The sequence below is a fragment of the Melospiza georgiana genome, chromosome 7 (assembly GCF_028018845.1).
Source record: "Melospiza georgiana isolate bMelGeo1 chromosome 7, bMelGeo1.pri, whole genome shotgun sequence".
NCBI lineage: Eukaryota > Metazoa > Chordata > Aves > Passeriformes > Passerellidae > Melospiza > Melospiza georgiana.
In genome coordinates, this window is record NC_080436.1 from 18,993,032 (window position 1) to 19,017,626 (window position 24,595).

A 24,595-nucleotide genomic window follows, 5' to 3' on the forward strand; every position below is an offset into this window, starting at 1 on the left:
CATATTAGCTCCCTTATTGTAGCTCAGCAAGAGCAAGCCCTCTTAATTTATGGAGGGCCCTAATTTTTATAATCTGATATCAGAACAGGCTGTAAATCTTTTTAATGATAAAATAAATGGAAGTCTAACATGGCATTTTTGTCATCACTTCTTTAATAGTTTCTATCTAGTTTTTCAGATTTGTGATTAGTAGAATTATGCAAAGGAATAAAATCAAATAATATTGTGAATCTACATTTAACATGTTTGGGAGATGAGTCACTCATGCATTATTCTGTTTACCCCAAAATAACTTGAAGGTCATGGATTTAGCTCCTTGCATAGTTGATTTTTTCTTGTTCAGTGGAAATACATCCCAGAACTTTTAACTGTTATCAAGTAAGGAAGCAGTCATAACTACATCAGCTTATACCTGTCACTTACTTCCAGCCAGAAGTTTTTGATTGCTTACGCAAACACAGACTTTTAAATTATGCTTCCTTCAGAATCAGATACTGCAAAATCAGGTCTTCCAGACTTGGAGGGGAAATTATCCAGAAACTGAAGCTGAAGGAGAACACAATATTCTGATGGTTCAGGGATGCTTTTTTGTGCAAACTGACCACTGACTTGTAAGGGGTACCTGTAGGTTTACCTATGAAAATGAAGGCTTTACTTTTAACGTAGAAAGCTCTGTGCTGCCTGAAATCCAAATGTCTGAAAAACTGCTTCTCCTCCCCTTGTGCTGTAAGATCAGTAAAAGCTCCTCTGCACAAAGAGGCACTGGGCTGAGCCAACCATGGCTTCTGAACCTGCACTTCCGTGAAATAGCTTGGTTCTGATGGGCTGCATAGCACAGGGTAAAGCTATGCTCCTCTGGGTGAATTGTTGATGCTGTTAGAGGAACTGTTGGTTTAGTGGCCAGGATCTATCCTTGTTTGGTGGGATGTGCTTAGGAATGATGCAGGCTTTCACTTGTTAGAGTATGTACACCATGTGATTAATATTTACATTCGCTTTGGTGAATTCGACTGTGCAAGGGTAATTATCACAGCGGTCGTTTTATGTTGCATTAAACTTCAGATGTACAGGAGTTCTGTGAAGAAGAATATTAGTCTGATGTGTGTGTACCCAGCCCTGGATGGGAGGAATTTCCTTTAGGCTCTGACAGAGCGCTGAGCTACTTTGTATTAGTATTAGCACTCTGCATCTCACGGGTGCCTCTGCTTGTGTCAAGAGTAAACAGACACACCGTAAAGTGACATGGACACTGGTGTGGCCTCACAACAAAGATACTGTGCAGGAGTACTGCACACCCACCAAATCCTCCTCCTGAATGGTGCTCTCTGCCCAGAGAGCAGCACCCACCCTATGGTATGAGCCTGCTGTCTTGGGGATGAGCAGAAGGTCCCAAGATGTGTGAAGCAATCTGGGGATGGAGGTGTTCACCACTGTGCAGGGACAGGCTCCTGTAGGATCATGTGTTGGACTGAACTGTGACATTTGGGACAGAAAGGTTTTGTCTGAATGCAGGGCCTTGCTGCAGATGGATCTGTACATGGACGTTCTCACCACAGTGTGCCAAGAGCATGGAATTTTTCACATCAAGTTCTTGTGGTTTCACACCACAAGGTTTGAGCCTAACATGGTTCAGGAAAAGAGTCAGGATGGGAAACTGGTGGGTGGGTTTCATTCAATTAATTGGTGGTAAGACAGCCTTCTGCTCTGCAGCTCCCGCCATCTGGAACAGCCTTTCTTTATCTCTCTACCTCATTGACTCTCAATCTGATTTCAAATCTCAGCTGAAAACATCTCTCTTCTGTGCATTATACCCTGTAATTTCTCTTTCCTGTTATTATTTCTTTTTTATCTCTAACATGTTTTCAGATGGAACATAAGAGTTACCACACAACATTAAGTGATGTGGCACAATTACTCTAATCTGCATCAGGCCAGGCAGCAGCAACCAGCATTTTTCCCGCTAGAATATAAATAGATTTTAAATACCCAGATGTATGTCAATTGTGTCACTTAATATGTACATTTAAATTGTTGTTTTAATGAATGATTTTGTGGGAGGTTTTATTACTTTTACTTCCAGTGTGGTCTCTTTCCTGAAAAAGTTGCCTTAAAAATTAAGACCATTCTGACTGTTAAGCACTCCAAACACTGCTGGATTTTTGCATTTCTTGCCTATAACAATGTATGTCTACTACAATGAAAAATATCACTGTAAGTCATGCACATGTGCCAAAATAGCATTGACCTGACCACTTAGGTTGCTCGAACTGTAAACATTGTTGGCTTCAGCACTCAGTGTAAAGGTACCCTTACAAAGTGGGTTGAATGATGTAGGTGTTGATGATGATGGCACTTGCATGCTGCAAACTTTCCAACCAGAACACATGGGAATGGGATGTGGGTAAAGGAAGGAGGTGAAAACAAGTATTCACATTGTGCCTTGTAATAAATCAACTGTCTCACATTAAATCAGGGTATCTGTGGAAAGGGAATGAGCACTAAAACTGCAATAAACTTTATCAATCCAGTATTAAAAAGCAAGGACCCACATGAGAGAACAGTCTGTTACTGTCCAGATACGCCAATTTTTGAATGGTAGTCATCTGAGTGCCTAACAGGCATCATTCTGATGAGGATTTGATGTTATGAGTCTGTGAAAGAGTCAGAGCAGCAAGTTTATAGGGATAAGTGACATTTTATAAAAGTGATTGTCATCACTGAGAAAAAAAAGACACTTGAACTTTGGAGTGCATGAAACTTGCTTCTGGCCTGAAATAGAAAGTGTAAATGTCAAAGGGCAATAGCTCATACCATCCCCAGATGGCTTCATTCTTGGAAGACTGATGGTCTCTCAAGAGACTACGAGTACAGAGACTACACAATGGAGATGTCTCCATGGGTTTCCTTTTCCCTTGGTCATGGCTCTCTCTTCCTTATGTGACAAGATATGATGATTTTCTGTGGCTCATAGGTCGGCAGGGAGTGTTCACCACTGCCCTTGTGTATTTCAGACCTGCCACACAACTGGGCCATTCAGTTTGAGCTAAGGTGTTCCACCTTGGAAGCAAGGACAGACTTTGATGGCCTCTACAACAACATCAGTGATAACAAGATTTAAAGAAAGTGCATGTGCAAACCCCACCTGGCAGCTTTGTCTCCCAGAGATAATGGTAATTTCTAGGAAGACCTTTTTGAGAGTGTCAAGGTATATGAGCTTATTACTAAATGGGCTGTGAACAGATGTTAGGACATTTTGTTATTTCTGTATAAAGTAGTCTTTGTGTGAGACCTATGAATGTGCTTTCTAATCTGGGATTGTCCCAAGCAGTTCGGGACATGTGGTAGAGTAATGTGGAGTGAACTAAAATCACTGATCATAAACCATCTTGAAAAGAAAAATATGTGTGTTTACTGCCAGAGATCACTGAGAGTAAAAACCTGTTTTAAATCAAGAACTGGAGCCATTTCAATTCCTTAAACTAGCTCTGGTTTAGCCTGGAAGTTAGCCCTGCTGTTAAATCTAAAGCATCAGATTTAGCCCTCTGTAAAAGCAAAGTAGCATAATAATTGAAGTATAATCTTCTTTAAGTACTTTTTAAACGTGGGCATTGACACTGTAGGATTATACATTTTATGTCATATACTTATTTGCTGAATAAGTTCTTGTAACAAACCAATAGCAGTTGGGGGCCCAAGCCCACCAGATTTTACACATTCCCCACTCTATTTGAGTTGGATCAAATTGGAATTGAAGACTCTACCTTGCTAAAGTTCATAGTCCATTTGCTGCAATTTTCTTCTCTACTGTTCTCTTGAACCTTTTATCTGCAGAAGGTAAAAAAAGGACCTTAACAGATATGGTCACCTTTAAAGTACAGTCATCTTGGATGAGAGCTCTTCTTTTAAATATTTGCTCTGTGAACTCTTCAATTATTTCTAAGCACATAATTTATACCTCCATATAGAAGCTAGTGGATTTCTCTGAATATTATACACAAATCTGTTAATTACCCTCCTGATCATGCCCAATCAAGAAGACATTGCAATTTGTATTTTAGGGAGCCTTATTTTAGTACTATTTTGTCATGGTTGGTCATTTCCTAATACTTAGAAGCTTCAGTCAATAACTGTGGGGATATGTCTGCTGTGAAGAGACATCTGTTTACTCAATAGATGTTTTTATTTAATTTTTAATAGAGCTTTTCTAATTTGGCTTGACCATTTGTTGTTAATGTATTTATAATGATTACAGTAGCTATAATTCATATCTAATGATTTTTTCTAAATCTATAAATATTATTTATTAAAAGATAAAAATTCAATACTTCTTGTAGCGGCCATTACAAAAAACTCAGCTATTGCAAAATGAAATAAATACATTTCACACCTGTACTGCAACAGATCAAAAAGATAAAAGTAAAGAAAGAGTTCTGAACCACCAAATTTATATTATCTAACTATTCAAATAATAGAGAGTAGAACATGGATCCATGCACTCTATTGTAGCATGGTTAAATTTCTGCACTGCATATTAAAAAAAAAAAGAACAAAAATGTTAGATTTTAGCAGTTTGTTAAAAAAAACCTGTAAAAGTGAAGCTGATTTTATTGGTTTTAGAAAACAATTTAAGATACAAAGAGCCAAATTCTGGTGTCAGCTTGCCTGCTGTAGTTCAGTGACTAAACACATGGTCTATAGGAACGTATGGGATGAATTCTGCTGCCAATTTGTGCACTTGGAGTAATTCTAAGGAAGTTATTGCAATTTAAAACTGCAAATAAATATAGGCTCAAAATCAATTTCTTCACTTACCTGCCAAAATTGAGTTCAGGGTTCAACATACACAGCACTTCTTCCATCTAAAGAATTCAAAGCACTTTGCAGAGGTGAATTAATATTACCCCCACTTAAAAAGCTGCAAGAATAAGACAGACAAGTGTGTTGGACAGAATCCATGGTAGATTGGGTTAGAGATTGAAGATGGTGTTTTTTCACATTTGTTTCCTCAATCCTGTACTTGAGTTCTAAAGAAATGCTGAAAAAAATAGGAAGAAATGCCTATAATATGGAGATATTATATTTCCTTCCTTCCTTCCTTCCTTCCTTCCTTGATTTTTTTCAATTAATATTTTACAGAAGGAGGATGAGTTGATGCTTTACCCACCCAGGTATGTTTATGTTTTTATAGATAATCCACCCTATTAGTTATCCCCAGGTGCTGAGCTTACAGATTCTAGCTGGCCAATGATGAACTACAGCCCAGTTTGGTAGTCATTACTAGGAAGTATGCAGATAAATTCCATTTTTCCCTGAGTGAAGCTGTACTCCTGTGCCCTGTTCTGCCAGCAGAAGCAACTGGGAAGCAGGCAGCTTCATGGGAGCCTGTTTGCTGGGGACGGATGTAGAGTCCAGTGGGGGATGCTGTCTCTCTATGTGAGTCCCACATTTTCTCCCCAGGATGTGGTCAGTCTCCTCTAAGGACTGTCACAAAAGGGCAATCTCACAGTGATTTCACCCTGTAGAGTACATTTCCTTACATCAGACCGGTTCTTGTGAGGATTTCTCCATCCTCTGTGACATTTTAGTTCGTAGATATAAGACATTCCTCTCCTGTTTTTTAAGTCCCTCAAACTGCCAGCAGTGACTGAGGCAAGCACTGGTCCCTCTAAAGCACAGTCAGTTGTGCTGACTCCATCTATCAAGAGATCAACCACTACCAAGGTATAAAGCACAGCTTTACAAGATGAGCAGTTCTTGGAGATTAGTAGCACAGTTCCATATATCAATACCACCCACATGACAACAGGTAGTATCTTTTTCTTTCAGTAACTTCACTTGTTGTTCTTGTGTATTTGTTAAGCTTTTCCAGTAGGGTGCTAATTTGATTATTCCCATATTAAAATGGACATATACAGAGATTATTCTAATCTATAGTAAATGAAGTTGTAATGCTAACTGCACAGTTTCTGGACATTGGTACTTGTGCTGTAGAGCAACAACACAGGGAACTTCATAACAACTCGCACAACATATATATATGCAGTAGAAAAGATCTCTTTTTTTCAATCAAGATTATATCCCAGCCTCAGGAAACCCCACCTGCCCTGACTCAAAGTCACCTCTTAGCCTCACAGATATTCAGATAGCTTTAGTCTGCATTCAATAGTTGACTGTCCAAAGGAAATCGAATTTCCCTCCTATTTTAATGCACACTAACACATGCATTAAAAAACATTGCCTAAGAGCTACTTGCCTTATATGGAAAAATAAAACACATCCCTGGTATTTCTGAAATTATACTAAAATTATTAACCAATAATATTAACAACAACAACCACCTTAAAATAGCGAGCCATCGTTGTACATGACCATTCATGCTTAATGTGTGCTATCAATGTGTGACACACAGTAGGACCAAGACACTGACCATGTCTGAAGACTGCTTTAGGCAGGTGGATGAACACTAAATAAATCTAGGCAGAGGTAAGGCAGAAGAGCAAGCAAGGAAGAAAGAGGAGAGAGGCTTGATAGGGCCACAAGGAGTAACAGCAGAGTCTGTGACAGTGCAAGTTCACAGCTCTGCAAAAAGGGCTGAAAGAGGAACATTCCTTGGATGTTTTCACTTTTTCAGCCACGCACACATCCTTTTGCGTTTTCTCCCTGGGATCATTTTTGTGTTTGATTTGCCTTGACATGAGGACAGCTGTGTGTGCCAAGCCTCAGAGTAACTTTGTGATTACCTCACTCTGGAAGTCAGAGAAAGGATTAGCATTATACAACAGTGTGCTAAAGCCAAATACAGAGATTAGTTTCCTGCCAATATTAATCCACAAATTTAAACATTCTGGAAAAATTGCTAAGTCATTACAAGAGAGAGATCTGACTATCTGGAATCTAAACAGCCAATAAAACAGTGACAGAGGGAAAGATTTTGGTTTGGTTTGTTTCCTCCTCTGAAATGGGGAAACAGAACGTGGAAATAATTGATCCAAAAGTGGTGAGAAAGGGAAATAATTTCAGAGCTAAAACCACACAACAGATTTAATACTGACATCTAATGAGGGTGATAATTTGAATTATGCAACTTTAAAGAAAAATTGCATATCCTGGTTGTAAAACCATAGAAGTGAGGGGCAAGATAAAATTCTGTGAAGCTTTTCATTATCTTGATTTTTGCCTTTAAACTTGACGTAGACCAAAAAACAATGGAAAATGGAGGTTTTGTTGTTTTTCTAAGGAAGTTATCTGATGTTATCTTTTGCAATCCTAAGAAAATCAAAGTTGATTTCGTTTCACTATTGTTTGTTGCAAGGTTTGTGAAATAATGTAATGAATCTCTAGACAATAACTAATTATTACTGATTACTAAGAAATAAGTCAACAAAGATATTTTCCTGTTTACATTCTTATCAGACTGTATCAAGACCATCTGCATTTTCAAGTCCTATATCCCAAGGGATAAATGATTTGTGTTGTTCATTGAGTATACACATGCAAACTTGTCATTTGGATTTGATGCATGCTACCAAACAAGAGCTACGGAACTTAAACAGGAAAATGAGCCTTAATATACAGAAAGGAAAGCTTAAACATACAATCACAGCAGCTGGAGAAGTAAATATTTCAGTGAAATGATTCTGCAAAATTCTTGCTCTGATTGTACAGCATCAGTGTTCATACTCAGAAACTGCTCGAGATCCATCACTTCTATTTGCTGATCTTTTTGCAGGTGTCCACCCCAAGGGTGAGTGTGTGTGTGTTTGTGCACACGTGTGCCTGTGTGCATGTGAGACAAGTGCTTTGCCCAATTCTGGCCCACACTGAAGAATTCAGGTCTGGATTTGGGGAGGGAATTAATAGCAATATAAACTGGACTTGGCAGTTTCAGAATGTGCTCATGTCTGCCCTCCATTGCCATCATAGCGAGCAGACTGCTCTCACTTCCACTTCTCTCAGACTCTAGAACCTGCTCTTTGCTAGATCTTTTGACACAACTGGAAGTTTGTCTTTCTCAGCAGGTTAGGATTCTCAAACTCCAAGCTCAATTCCCATCTGTTACTGTTTTCGTAACACCTTTGCCTTTGCTCTCACATATTGCTGGAGTGATGGTGGTAGTGATGAGAATATTTTCTGGTGCAACTCTGGGGCTTGGGACGTTTTCTTCCTTTTTCCTGATTTTCCTGGCTTCAGGAATGGATGGCTCAGATGGCAAGGCATGCTGGAGGACAGATGTGTGGAAGACAGGTTTCCTACCAAAGGCAGTCAGAGCTATTGGGGAGCAAACTTTGCTCTACCTTACACCAAGCAGGAGCTGCACCTTCCCTGAACACGCAGAAATCTCCCTGCTTCCCCTTAACCTTTGGAAATTACCTCCTCATCCTGCAAGTCAGCAGAGTGCCCAATCTTTGCTCTCCAAAAGGCACTGCTAAATAGTGTTCAAGTACTACCTTGTTCCCCTTGCAAGAGTCAGAAGTGTAAGAGGCCACTGAAGGTTACTAAGTTTTCCTGTAATTTCTTTTTGCTCTGTGTCTGGCTTTACTGTGATCTTTTGTTTTTTGGCTACATTTCAAATTTTTCAAAGTCTCCTAGCATAATAGGATCTGCCATCTTTTGGCACGACCCAGTACAAAATTGTAGTCAATAAACTACTCTGACTGGACTGGAGACTGTCTGTGCACATGCTTTTATATGACAGTCCTCTGTGCCCGTGGGGATGCAATCATGGCTCTCTAGGAGCCAGCAGAAATGGCTTGTTTGTATCTGCTGATCTTTGATTTGATGGCAGTGTTTGTCTGTTTAATGAAATCACACTGTCTATGAAGCTTAGCTATGAAATGGCTGTCTTTTCATATTTCATATTGTCCTTAATACAAGAATTATTCTTGAGTTGTGCCTTTCGTGAGCTATATTATGTTAAAAACACAGCTGATTCAAAATGGAGTGAAATACCCCTTTTAGCTGGTGGATCAATATGGCTCAGTTGAGTAAAAATCCTTGGAGGGCTAGTGGGAGATTATGTGTCCTGAAGAAGTAACAGGCTTCCTTGTGGCAGTGAGAGCTAGTGTGCTGATCACTGCAGAGGCTTGATTAATGGAGTGATTAAAGCAGCAGAGTTAGTGCTCTGGCAGCTGGGGCATAGGAAATGGGCATGGAAACTACTGGGAGAGGGGAAATACACAGCTCCAGAATCACAGGACTGACTTGCCCTAGCAAACACTTTGATGTTGGAGGTGGGGAAGGATGAAACACATCAGGCAAAAAGAAAAAAATACCTCCCTCCCCCTTCCTCCTTCCCCCTTCCCAGCCTTATGCTTACAAGGGAAAGCCCCTGCCTTTGGCTCACTTAGCAGAAGGCAATAAAGCTTCCTATTATAAGGCTTTCTCTGATGTATCATAACTGGTCTCAGGCTCCAGAAATCTGATCCCTCAGAACAAAACTTACAGTAGATGTTAATAGGGTCTCTAGCTCAGCAAAACTATGAATAAGGCCCAGGAAAACTTAAAATTCAGTCATATGCTTTATTCTTCATCTTTCCTGGCCTGTTTCTTTTTCCTAGGCTACTCCACTTTTAAACAGAGGTGAGCCAAACTCAGACTACTTGTGTTCAAGGAATTGATTCCCCCCAAGCTACAGGCTGAGAGCCAACTTCTTTTTTTGGGTCCTTTGCAATGGCAACAAATCTATGTGTGGTTGTTTGAGTTGGTCCCATTAAAGATAAGGATCATGTGCAGGGCTGGAACCTGCATCTGGAGTCAAAATTCCCAAGACTCAAAGGGTTTAGATCAGATGTCTGGGAATGGAGCCCTCGTTGTTCACTTTAGACATATGATCTAAAAAAACTTCGAACTTGTAGCTCTTTTCAGATTATCTTCAGCTGTGAGAGGCCGGGGGATTCACATTCTTGGCTTACTAGTATGACTTCTCAGTGCCTCACATCACCACAGTTGATTAGAAATACCTTCTTTATTAACTTTCAGCTCCTGCTTCATGCATGAAGGTTAATGGCCGAGAATATCCTTAGAGAGGGTACCTTTTATTTAACAGATAAAGGCTAGGATGGGGCACGAAAAGGGGAATAAAATTCCCCCTCAGTCCGCTAGAGGGAATCTCCCTCCGAGTAGAGGGAGAAAGCCTCGGCCCAGCCCCGGGCACAGCGTCCAGAACTCCCCTGGGTCACACAGTCTCTCCCTCCTCCTGCTGCCCTCGGTGAGCTCCCGTTTCTAATTTAATAACCACAACAAAAACATCCAAATTCTATAATGGCTTTCCTAGAGAAAGATAGGAAAATTAGCACCCAAGAACAGTATGCATCTGAAATAAGTAGACCTTTAAACAATAGATAAATGGCCACTAGAAAATGGCATTTAAATATATGACCTGGATTAACAAGTTTAAGTCCCCTAATTTTGTATCCCTGGTATATTATTTATGTATTTTTGGGTTACCAACATTGATATGAAGCAGATAGTTTGTGTGCATTATGTGGGAAGCATTTACATTATATATAACGCATAAAGAAATCTACACAGCCTTCAGCGTGCCAGCTGTTTCTGTTTATGACACTGAGTTATTCATGAAATCCAGGAAGACATTTTGTAGTAAAATATGCTACCTGCTTGCTTCTAAATGTCTGGAGCTCTCTGTCCGTCCTCCTAAATAATTAAGGGAGCGATGTGAAATTAAGTATCATGTTTCAATTCACCTTTTCCCTTCATCAATCCTTTCTTGTAAGAGGAACCAGGAACTAGAGAAAAATACGACTCACAGGGGCTGTTTAGGTGTTGCTGTCATATGTACAAAAGGTAAAGAGAATGATAATATGCCTTTCCTGTCTGTAATAGTGTTCACTGTAGCAAACCTTTCTGCTTGTTACAGTAGAGTAAATGGGGTGTTTAATTTGGGATTGAGTGTAGTCTGGAGTCAAGGTGCAGCAGTTTTATTACAGAATGCAATTTTATTGGAGACTGAAGATTTAAATTCCACCATACATACAGTATATACACATGGAAGTTCTGCTTTGCAGATACAGGCTAGTACACACACACACACACACACAGAGTTCTTGTATGTTAAACACACTCTCTGATTTTTGATTTGAAGGAACCAAGGGATTATGCCATATTTCTGCATTTTCTAGTGCACTGTGAAACCTCGTTAGAATGCAGGCTCCTCCAGCCATCAAGGAAAGAAAACATACACATGCATTCAAAAGGAGCAAGTGCTATTTTTCATTTCCTCTTCAGATTTTTGACAGTACCCGCAATGTCTCCAGTTCATGACCCTCAGAAAGAAGCTTTTTGGTTTGGAAAATATTTTCTTTGTTCAGCGTTTTTTTCCCAGCAAACACATCATACCCCGCTCCCTTCCCCCAGAAAGGTGCTTGGATCATGTAATCGTTTCTCCTTTATTTAGTTTAAATCTTAAGACAGAAGACTTTCAATAGAACGATTTTCTGGCAAGGCCACCATATGATGTGTATATTTGGAAATCAAATTATTTAGAATTATGACCATGTCATCAAAATAAGCCATTTTGAAATGCACTGCTAGCTCTCCAAACAGATTGTATGGGGAAAATTGGATAACACTTGGCTTGAGCGCTTACAAGTCAGTAAAATCAAAACACCAGGGACCGTTTCATTTCATTTTCCTCCACGGAGGAGCCCCCCTCCGGCCGCGCGGGGGCTGCGGGACCCGCGGGAGCCGCTCCCGGCCCGGCCCGCCGCCAGGTGGTGCCCGCAGTTTAGGGACATCTGCCCGCTCCTTTTCCCAAGGATTCCGAGATAAATAACAGCCGAGCGGGGATCCTGGCGCAGACAGGATATTTAACACCCGCAGATCAAAAAACGTAAAGCTTTTACCTACCCCGGTACAATAAACCTGGCTTTAAGAGCCTTGTTATTCCTAGATTTAATAGCTTAGTCATTTCTTTTTTCTATTTACAACCCTTGCAAACCAAAGAGAGAAAAATAATATTGTTGTGCAGACTATAAATACTGTTGCCGTGAATCTATTTTATCTGGGGAGAAAGTACACATAGATTCTCAACTGGGAGTGTATTTGTGTATCATCCCTGGTTGCTGGCATGCTGTGAAGCTGCTTTCTCTAACGTGCCACAGCGGCTGCGTACCTTGCTGAAAGGAAATTGTTTCTTCCCAGGCAAAGGAGGATCCTCATCCTGCTATGGGCAATCACACGCAATTTCCATTTCGTTAACATTTTCGCAACCCTCCTTTTGGAGCTCTCTGATAGCTAGCTAGCGGTAGCCAAGGTCACTGCCTGCTTTGGCTGCTGTTTTGCCAGCAACATATTTACACTGCAGTGTTGAATAAACTGTTTGTATCCAACTTATTTTTTAGGAAAAAAATTAGGCTGAACACAACTCTTATGAAATACCGATACTGACAGTCAAGTATTATTAATTCCTTTATTCGCATGTGCACATAGCTTTAGAGTGAGCTTATGCCTAGATCTTGCCAATGACCTCAACCTTGATCTGGAGGGACCATTTATTCACGAGCAAAACATTCATTCTCCTTACAAACTGGTCCTGAGACTGCTGCCTGTGTGACATTTGGTCCTCTATTAATAAACACAAGACACAAAATTACTGTGATTTTGTCCTCTTACCATTTGGGGTTGTATGTCATGCACACAAGCACTGCGACTACTCCTGAGAAACTTTAAATTAGAAATTAGCATTTAGTGGCTTTGTAGATCTCAGAGAGGAATTACGAGCGATCCTGGGGCGACCGAGGGCCGTGAAAGCACGGGGAATCCGGCACAAAGGCGAGCACTGGCGGCAGAAGTCGGCCTTTCTTAGCCAGGGCCAGGGCATTCCTCATGGCCGCACGACGAGCGAGCGTGCACGAGGAGTGGAACGCGGGTCCCTGCTCATCAAAATCACAGAACCACCATTTTGCAGCCCACATGCAAGAGTGAGAAAATGGTGGTTCAGAACGGCTAACACACCCACCTCAGCACCGAGTTCCTCTGCTCACTCAACAGCCCTGCTCTTTTTTTAATTATTTTGAAATGGCAATAGATTTTAGATTAGGAATGAGACAGGAAATGAGAGGAAAATCCTATATGCATCTGGAAAACACACAGTATAAAAATTAACTCAAAGCTCGAAGAAAACAATGTATGTATACATGTGAAAGCAGTCTTCACATGAATTTTCTAATAACTGTAAGATGTCTCTTCATCTTAAATAATGTAACTTTAAGAACATTCAACACAATAGGTACTGTAGTATTGCTGCTGAAGCTAATGAAGTATTTTTTTAAAATAAAATCGTATAGCAGAAGTAATTACATTCAACTCTGAGCAGGAATTAGCTTGGCACGGCAAACGATGAACCTTACTTTATAAGAAGGAGACTTTTTAATATGATGATTTGGCAATTTGGAGGGATGGTTACTTTCATTTTAACAGGCCTCTGCTTAGTGTATGTCTCCCTAGGGATGTAATGAAGGTTAACAACTTACATGTGGGGAGAAGGGATTTTAGTGATTAGGGAAATTGCAGGCTCCAGTTTATGTGAGCATGTATGTGACAGGGAGAGAGAGATTCCTCCTCATTTCAGACATTGCTGCACAAAAGGCATATAAATGTGAAACTTTTCCAGGGAAAACCCATACGTAATTTAGATAGTAGTTCACCAGGGGCTGAACTGAATGGCAAATACTGGCCCCAGGGCTCTTCACTGGCATCAGATAAGATCAAAACAGAGAGGGCTAGTTCACTTACAGCAGTGCATCAGCATGGTCTAGCCTACCAAAGTCTTGCTTTCACAAAACAGTGTAGATCATGTATTGGGCTCAAGTCATGACTGGCAACTCAGAAAAGCAGGACTTAACCTCTTTTTTTTCTGTACTCCAGGAACATTTTTTTTCACTGAACTTCCTATGTACTTCATGCAAAGTGAATTCAGATCTTGGAAGAAATTCCAGCTGAATTTTTCACTGCAATGTTTTATTTTATAAGATTTGTTATTAAATTACTTTAAATTTGATTTGGTATTAAACAGCAAATCAGAACTCTGCTTTCAACCAAAACCAGCTGTCCACTTACATTTCTGTGCATTCTTGACCCAGTGTGACAATTACCAGGGGAAAAACATCCCTTTACAATATTGAATGCAGTCCTGCGCCTGGACATTCAACAATATTCATTGGCCTGTATAATTTAAACAAGAGCAGTTTGTTAGCCTAATAAATACGAGATTTGGGCTGAGAAATAAAGGTGCTGTCAATAATCCTTTAGCCAGATAGTAGAAAGGGGATTATGTGATTATTCTGTCAAAAAATTAGGTTTCATGCTTTTAATTGGCATCATATCCTGTCAAGCGTCTGTAGGGTTTAAATCACAGTCCACCAAGTTAGAGTGAGAAGGAAACCTAATAGTAAATCCTTTCATCCCAGAGCCTGTAGAGTTTTTATGTGAAGTCCTAATTTCTGTTAAAATACTTCCAAAGAAAGACAACAGGAAACAGTAAACATGGCAACACCACAAATATATTTCTGACTATTTCTGTCAGCGTTCAAAGAATAAGTTGTATGGGCTGGAAAGGAAACTGCTGTATCATTAAGACCCAAGCAGGCTCAAACAGCCACCCTTTTGTGAAATGGCCCCCCTCCCCACCATCTCTCATAAATCTTGCTTCAAACTCGGCTAAAGTCATGGATTGACTTTGCCTCTTGCAGTAATGGCTTGAAACTGTTGTGCATCACAGCTCTGCGTTCAAAGGGAATCAGGAGTGTTTAAAAACAACTTCTGGTGCAGGATGCAATTATAACTGACAGCCAGATGTCTGCCCTGTCTGGTACAGCAAGCCTAGAAGAGATTGCAAATGGTCCCAAGACCTTTGGATCTAAACAGTGCATCCGAGTGAGTGATACACAGATAAACAACAATACCACAAATCACTGACACCAGCTGAGGGGTTGCTGTTACTGATAAAGATTTTAGATGTCAGGAAGAGGCTGACCCTTCCACCCTCTCCTCTCTTATTTTTAACTGCACCAAAACCAAAGTATGTTAGTGGGAAAAGTCTCAGCCCATGAAGGGTGTTTGTATATCCACTGCCAGAAGTTCACCTTGTGAAGAAAGTCACCTAAGTAATTGTTTAGTTTATAGAGGTTAACTGGACTGTAGTGAAAGATATTTGATATTTTGATTAAATTATATGGAGCATTTGCAGCAAGTTCTGTAGTACAGGGTGACCATTCCAGGTGTATTGCCAACTAAATACATTTTAAAATAAACACTAAAAATGGACCTTCTACTCTTTCCAGAGTCTGAATTGATTATTATATACAAGAGATTATGGTATACAATAATCAATTAAATTGATTATTATATACAATATTATACACATTGACTTTTGATATCAATGTATGTTTCTTATAGTACTTGTAGGAATTTTTAGATTGCTCTCTCTCTCCACACAGCATCCTACTATGTGAATCTTTTGTGAAGCATGTACACAGACCTACTGACTTAGCAAGCACAGGTTTACATGGGGAGTACACAGAGAATGGTACAAAGCTTTCAGGAAAGCAGCTCTTATCATCCTTTTTTTTACTAATATTCACAATGAGACCAACCAACTCAGAGGCCTTAGAAGTGCAAGACTTTAATTGATTTTCCATGGACAGTACACCAGGTCCTACCTGATTCTGGTGATATTTTTTAAAGAATCTGCTGTTAAAATTACCTACAATCACCATACAATAACGTTAGCCTACAGGGAAATGGCTGAAGAGTGTCTGGATGGTAACAATTTGAAGCAGTGAAGATGTGAGTAATGTGAAGAAAAAATTTAGACACTTTAAAAATAAGTATTATATTTGATATTTGATATATTTGATATGCCTTTATGACCACCTTCTTCCTGTGATATTGTTACTGTCTTTAAAATATCTGATATCTGATAAGAAGTTTATCTGGTTTGAATTATGTCCTGTTTTGTAGCAGGATTTTGTAAAATTTATGAAGGAAAAAAAAAAAAAGAAAAAAAAGAACAGAAGCTGTCCAGGAGATATCTCTTTCTTATATCCCAGTGAGAAAATTCACTGCATCACTTTATCACAGGTCTTCAGTGTGTCACAAAGACAGGTCTGTGCAATATTATTAGAATGAAAGATAAGAGACTCCATAATACAAAGATGTCATCAGTGATGGGAAAATTCCAATTTTGAAAGAGGACACCATTCCAAATATCAAACTTGAAGGATTTAGTATCTTGAAACATTTTTCAGGTTGGTTCAATGTCATTGTGATAAAAAGGATGTCACTTAAATCACAGCAACCTGATGTGCAAAGTTGTCTTGCTGGATGAACTGCTAAAACTTTTACTCACAGGAGACTCATTTCAACTAGCCTGAAAACTGACCAGACCCCAGCACATTCCTTGGGCCAGACTGACTGCATGGCCTTTATGGTGAAGGATGACCAAAACCCGTCTTTGTAGCTTCCATTCCTGCCCTGGCTGTCTGTGCCTGTCTGACTCCCACTCCCAGAGCAGGCACTGCTTGTTTGGGCATCCCCAGCTGGCACAGGCAGGGTGGTGCTCTGGGCTGGGCAGTGGGGCACCCCCAGGAACTGCTGCAGCACTGCACAGACGTGCCCCAACTCACCTTCAGGCCAAGAGGAAAGGCCCCAGGTTTATGCTACGTACCAAGAAACTGCTGCTTTAGTAGAGGTGTTAAAGCATTTCAAACCACAGCTTTTTTTAAGTGTGAATAAAGGCCCTAGAATTCCCCATGGAAAATAAAGAGTTGCCAAGAGTATGGATGTGACAAGAAGGATTGTCAGGTTTGATTCTTCTGTGAGAAGCCAGATTCCACAGAGGGAGGGACCTGGGGCCTAGTGGTGGCCCTATTTTGGCCAGCATTGAAGTCTGGGGAATAATTCATGAGAATGTAATATATAATAATATATAATTCAGTAAAGCCTCTGGAGTCTTCTTTAAATCAAACTAGCACATGAACAAGTGCTGACTTTTAAGCATTCTGAAGCATTCCAGGTTTTTTGAGTTTGTCATTTTAATAAGGTTTGAATGCTCACACAATCCAAATCCATTTTGACATGTTGAATTTTATTTTGTTTGTAATAATTTTAGAGTTAATGATTACTGTGTAATACTATGTGTGGGACTCTTCTTGGAGACAGACTTTATTTACATGAGAAACCTTTAAAGAGCTACTGTCAGTATAACATTCATTGTTTCAACACTTCAAAATGGTATTTTAAGATCCTGGTAATTCTCATTGATAAGGGAGATATAAATATCTCCTCACCTTTGCCTCAGAGTGCATCAGGAAAGAAATGCACACAGATCAAGATGGAAAAAAAGTCTGCAAGTTGTATCAGCCCTCCCTCTACCCTGGCAAACTTCCCAGCAGTATAGCCGGGACTATGCAAGGAGAGAGGAAGAAGTTCTGAGAGACCAGGGTGGGCTGCAGGCAGGCTCCATAATGCTCTCTTAAAGGCAGAATTTGGGTCAAAAAATGATGCTTGAAATGGCCCTTGTCCCCAGCCACCAGGGGACAGACCTTCCTCTCCATCCCAGAGTAAAAGGGAGAGGACCAGGCTTCCCTGTGCACTGGCTGCTGGCAGGCACTGCTCCTGAACACCCTAAACCCCTGGCACCTATGTGACACCCCAGATTAATCCCTCTGCCATAGCTGCCCTGGCACCCACTTGCCCATGAGACCCCTGTGTATCCTTCCCTGTCACATCATGCTTTGCTCAGAAAGGTGAGGGCAGATTGCTAATGCCTTACCTGCTGTGCTTGAGGGCTAATCTGGTAACCTGAGGGGAATGAATTTATCTTCCTCATTTGCCTCTCAGAGCTGTAAAACCTTGAAGATATTATTTGAACTCACCAGGATATGTTAGGCAGGTAAAGATGAAAAACAGAAGTCAGGCAGATCCTGTGAGAACAGAGCAACTGGAGGGACTTCCCTAAATACCTTCAAGCCAAGTGCCTCAGTTTCTCCTCTGGAAAATGGTTATAAGGATAATGGTGTACTCAGCAAGTTGCAGGGTGTTGTCCTGTGAGAGTAACTAGAGCAGCACTTGGGCAGCCAGACCCTTCCCAGTGGCTCTGGGAGCACCCCTGCCATGTTTGTTACTCGTGCCAATGCTCCTCATGCAGAAGGCACAGGACAAGTACAGGGGTGTTAAATAACATAAGAGTCCCTGATCCCTAACAGGTCACCAGGATGACTATAGAAGTTTGGTAGGGTTTTCCAGTACAAGGTAGTTCTTCAGCTGGGTTTGCTGTTTATAATTCCTCCAGCTAAGATTGCATCTTAGATTCCTTGTAGATATTCTGAGTTGTGTGTTTTAAGGTGGTCATGTTAGACTCCATTTCTCTATTGCTATGGTTACCATTAGTAAGGTTGTCTCCATAAGTTACCAGGAAAGAGACAGTAAAAGAAATGTTAATTTCTTGAGAGCTAGTAATGAGATAGATAGATAGATAGATAGATAGATAGATAGATAGATAGATAGATAGATAGATAGATAGATAGATAGATATAGAAATATAGTTACATATATAACTATATAGCTATGATATATAGTTGCATAGAGTGGAAAATAAGGGAGAAGAAAAATGTGACTAAGCCAAAATTACAGAAAACATTAAATAATTGCATAACTACCACTCATCTTAAGAATTTCAATGACATTGCACTATAAACATAAACAATAACTATGTTCAAGGAAATCCAAAGCTCTGTTTTGAGAACTGTAACTGCTATTCTTCATCTGGTCTCAGCCACAAAAACCATAATCTGGAGCTACTGCTTACTTCTCAGGAAGGGTTTCTGGGCTTTCAAAATTACCACACTCATAAGAGGAAACTGAGGGAGCCAGTTTGTACTTCAGATGAGAGTTCAGAAAGTAAATCCAAGGATGTGGGTAATATTGAGTTAGATAGGAGTTTCATTGATTGAATAATCTATAGCTGCAGAAAGTACAGCTATTTTTCTACTGAGTTTCACTTATCTGACTTTCTTCTGAGGAAAGCTTTTATGGGGTACATCTATCAGATTGGACACAGAGGCACAATGCTCATCGGCGTATGTCCATTAAACTGTAATGAAACTACAACGTAGGTAGCACTTCAACTGTCTTATTTTTATATACTTTAAGTTTATATCATTATCTTCAGGTACTTTCATTCTTTAATACATCTGCAGCATACTAAACTTTGAGGCAGATGACTACATCCAAAAAAAAGGGTAGAGGTTTGATAGGAAATGTGTGTTTTTCTCAATTGATGAGCTAGGCTGGAGTTCCAGCCTCAGTCACAAGCCACAAACTCCCCAAACTTCAGGAATTTTATTAAAAATTCATAAGACAGGTTAATTAAACTCTGCTGTTATTTTCTGTCTTCCCTTGAGCTCCCTGGAGTAGCCTCACTGGAAAGATCCCATCACTTAGGCATTAGGCACTCATTTGGGACATGGCAGATGTGGACTCCAGTCTGTGCTCTAATTTACAGAGAAAGAATTGTCTTATGGTCTCCTGAATAGCAGGGGACTATGTTAATATCTAATCTATAATCTTCCTTCTCAAGTAATAGTAAAAGGCCTAGGGAATGTTTTCATCACTTTGAGGGACCCATGATTTTTGTTACATTTTCTCCTGATTTGGGAAATGGCAGCTTTTCAACAAGCAAATGATTTGCCAACCAAAAATAAAAATAACAAACAGCCCTTTAAAAGTACCTATTGCTGTTTTGCCAGCAGTTTTGAAAAAGGAAAATTAAAGACCTTATTATAGTCCCTTAGCAGATTTCAGTAGGGAGTGAACTTGACTTTCTGGCTTCATCAACATCAAATTTGTTTTCAGAAAATTGAATGGGCTTTAGCTGCACAGATCCCACTCATGCGTATGAGTTCTATGGCTAAAACAAAAATGGCTTTTACACAACACCTTATCTTCTTTAGTTAAGGACTTTTTGGTTGAGTTTCATGCTGTTGGCATGTTGCATGTAAATAATTTGTTCATCTACTGTTGCTTGTCCATCAGCCTACAGAACACAGTACTCCAGCTTTGTGCTTAGCAAAAAGTCATTATGAAGCTCGCAGGTAACTGCCTATTAATAGCTAATTCATCATGACTGCACTTTTAATCTCATTGTGAACAATGGCACAAGTTCCACTGGCTTGAATAGTAGGGTTTGGCCTGTTAGAATGATTAATATGTATCTTCTCACGTTCACCAGGGAACCAGTAGGTTTGGCAATGCCCCATGTGCCAAGTGCTGCATTTCACTGGTGCACCTGCTTGATGGACTGTTAGAGAATGACTGAGTCAGAATCAGGGGTTATCTGCAGAAACAGTCACAGATTTCTGTATCCACAGATTTCTCCCTGGACCCATATGTTCTCCATATACCATCTTTTGGCCATCCTTGGTGGAGGGGAATGTCTCAAGCCACATAACTGCCCTGACAATGCCCACTGGGGTCTGAGGGACCTCTCCAGGGCATGGCATTGGTGCATCCTGGGGATGGGGCTGTCCTTAGTCGTGCTGCTTCCTTACATCATTCCACAAAGGTTGTTCCCTTTCAGCCAGGACTGTCTTGCCAGCCTTGCACACCTCCTGTAGGCACCAGTCCAGGTCCAGTTACTGAATCTTACCTCTCTGTTTCCATGATGGTGGGAACTGCTTCCTCAGGCCTTTTCTGATGTTCCAGAAAAAAACTGAAGCCCCCCAGGAAAGGGTTAATTAGTTAATAGTTAGATGCTTCATTGATTAAATAATGTGTGGCATGTTTACATATTTATATTCAAAACATTTCAAAGTTTGCTTTTTCTCTCAAAAGAACAATAGCAGCAACTCCTCTTCCAAATTTAAAGTTTCCAGTCCATCACTTCTTTTACCCCATCACTTCATCCTGCAGGTTTCCAGTTTGATTGCAGTTAAAGGTTTAAGAAGTTAAAATTGACCTTGACCTGCAAACATGTGATTTACAGTAGATGATATTGTTCTGGAAAAACAAAACTTCTGTCCTGAAGCTAAACTGCATTTAATGATTAATATTACTGCTCCTGGGCCAAGTTCTGGCATATTTACTAACACTGTACATTATTTTAACTCCTCCTGAAGCTCCATTGATTTTGGAGGCACTCTTCCAAAGTGAGGCAGATTCACAATATGAATAAATATACAAACATGTGGTCCTCTAATATATTGTCATGATTTTGAAGATAAATTCTTTGATCACTTCTAACCTTGTCTTCAGATCTGTTTGTAAAGTCCTTGCAAATTATTCAAGCACATTTTAAAAATGCACAGATACTGCTTGCTTTCTTAAAAAGAAATCCCTACTGGCAGTATCATGAGATATTGGAATATAATACTTATGTTTGTGCTGGAAGAGAAAAAATCCTCTTTCTGCTTTGGAAATTATGAAATATGTTCTTGTTGGAGACTTTAATGGGGTAGGGTTAAAATCACAGGGAATTACACAAGTAATTGTAAAATTGTGAAAGAATATACTTCTAGTGTCCCTGTGAAGTTTGGAACAATGTGTGTTAAAGAGACCAAACTGGCATTGGCGTGTTCCTGGTACTATTGGTACCTTTTATCTTTTTTTGGCATGTCTTTAGGAAAGAGCAGAGAAAGAAAAATATAAAATTGAACACAGCAAATTTAATTATAAAACAAAGCCACCCACCTTGCTGTCAGGGTCAGGAAGTATAATCGCCTCTTTTTGACGCAAGAATGAGCTTAACAACATATGTTAAATGAACAATTATTTAAAATAAAAGGAAATTGCCTTAAAAACAGCTGCAGTATCTCAGACTGTAGCACTGCAGCAGTGCAGAAAAATAGACCATTGTGGAAGGAAGGCACATGCACAAACGAGAGCACTCCTACAACCCTATGCTGTGACAAAAGCTTTGCTCTTGACAAAAGCAAAAACCAATAATTTCACAGAATGCTCTTAAATATCTCACTTGTATTTGATCTCAGCAGTTTGTTCTGCTTTTGATTTTTTTAATGTTTGTTTATTTTAGTCTTTCTTTATTTCTGTGCAATTATTTGTTGGCTGCATGACTAAATCCTAACGCCCAAAGCCACTGTTTGCTGCACAATGGCACGATGACATTGGGTGTTCTCCAGTAAATTGTCTTTCGCTGAGTGTCGCAAGCACTGGAAACGCCACCGCAAACGCGTCAGCGTTAGATGCACACCTAAGAAGAATAAAAAGAAAAGAGCTTTTTGCACCAGAATAAATCCATTTCTCTTGAAAGCACCGGGAGTCACCTGACCGAGCCCGGAGCCTCCCGGATAACGCAGCACCAGCCTGCAATGGGAAAGAAATTAAGCAGGGCTGCCTCCGCCTCGCACACGCCTTTTAGCCTGTCGACGCGTTGCCTGTCCGTATCCCTCACAGCGCATCTGTAGAGCCATTAAATTGGATAATCCCTCTGGCCTTTGATACATTTCTGGACATGATTATTTCATTACTCGCAGTATATCAGTAGGATCATAATAAAAAGGACTTCTGACAACCTGCCAAGAGTTTTGTGGCCTTGTAAACACAAAAGTGCTCTAATAAAATTTTATTAAGTGTTAAAAAGTCATAAAAAGTGAAATAACATAAACTACAAAATTTACTGTCCTCAGCAAATGCTGAAAATATCGTCCATAGTAAAATTAAATTAGCATGTAATAGCGCAGCAGCGTGGAGTGGGCTTGAAAGAGGATCCAGGAGGAAAAAAAAAAGGTGGGGAGGGGGGAGCGGAAAGGGAAAAAAAAGAAAGATTGCACTTGAACTGCATACGGGTCACGGGGGGTTCCTTTATGGCGATCCCCGCGTGTTCCCGGCGGGCCGCGGGGACGGGGCGCGGGGCGCGGCTCGCCGCCAGGCGGCGCTGTGGGAGCGGGAATGCGCCGCGCTTCGCGCCGCGACCCCCGCGGGCCGCCGGGAGCGCCCCCCGCCCCAGAAATGAGCCATTTACGGGGATTTTGGCGTCTTCTTGCAAATCAAAAAAAAAAAAATGGTGCGAGGAAAACAATACGGGTATATCTGGGCTGGAAGGCTCCTGGAGGGGCAGGCAGCGCTGACGGGCTCCCGACGGGTTCGGCCGCGCCGCCGCCCCGGCTCCCCCGCGCCCGGGGCAGGGCGTCCCGTGGCGGGGCGGGCGAGGCTGCAGGGAGAGCTGCTCGCCCTCTGCGCCTCCGGGCCGCCGCAGGAGCCAGGTAAGGTCACTTTTCCTCGCCGTCGGTGCTGCTCAGGGAAAAGGCACGGCCGGGACGGGACCGGGCGAGCATCGCCGCACACGGCCGCGGCGGGGCGGCGGACACAGCGGGACGGGACGGGACGGGACGGGACGGGACAGGCTGCCGCCGCTCGCCGTGCTTCCCCCCGTGCCGTGCCGGCCGTCCTTGCCCGTGGGAAGGGGCTGCGCTTGTGTCCCGCGTGTTTCGGGGCCGGCAGCGCCCGGTTGCTGGGGTGCGGGCATTGAGGAAGCAGGCGAGGCGGCGGTGCTAGGTTCTCGGGCATCGCTTCTCCCCCGGGATGTCCGTCCCCTGATGCTCCGTCGGGATTTGCCCGTGGCTGGCCGGGAAGGAAGCGACCACGCTGCCGTCACATGGAACCGCTTTTGCCAGAGCCGCCCGAAACTTAGTGCGGGAGGGGGGAGAGAGAGGGAGGGGGGAAAGAGGGAGGGAGGGGAGTAATAGTAATAAAACAAGGAAATTGTGGGTAGAAGATATTTTAAGTTTCGTTTTGTTCAGGTGAAGAGGATATCTGCTTCTCATGTGGCAAGGCTGATGTTCAAGGCCACTGTACGAAAAATAGTGACTCGCTGCCTGAGCCTGGCTTGTCTTTGAGCCTGAGCTGGCGCTCGCTGAAGGGCAGCCGGAGCAGCCCCGGCAGGGAGCGGGCAGTGAGGGATCCATCAGGGAAAGCTGGCTGGGAAACAGACGATATATGAGCAGGAACAACGAGCCTCGTTCTCATTAAGAGGAAAAAAATAACCATGAAGTTAGTTTTAGTAGAAATTCTAACAACTCTGTGCATTTCAGTCACTTTAAATCTCTACACTGCGTATTAAGGCAGGGTTACAAAGAAAAAGTGGAAACAGTATAGTTATTTATTTTGGGACGTCTGAATGAGCAGGAAAGTTGTAGGTAAAGTATAGAGCAGTGCTTGCTTTAGCTCGGCTGCCTTGAATTAAGGCTAGTTTCTAAAAATAGGTATTTCTGTTTGCACATAATTGGCTCACTGCATATGCAGACCATACAGCCTTAAAATGCATATTTATCTCACCGATTCAAAACTTGTAATGTTTTGTATACCCTCATGTTCGTCACCTCTGATTAAGACAATGGGGATATTACTTGGTAATTCACTATACATTTACTGACAAATTACAGAAATAAAATACATTTGGAAAAGGAGCAAAGCCTTTATTTTTCTTCCACCTCAGATTTTTATATAAATCTTCCATAATTTTACAGTAATGACTGCAGTTACTAATGCTCACAGAAAGTTGTACTTTTTAAGCAGAAGAAAACAACCATGTCACATTGTCTACTGCATTTTTTAAAAATCT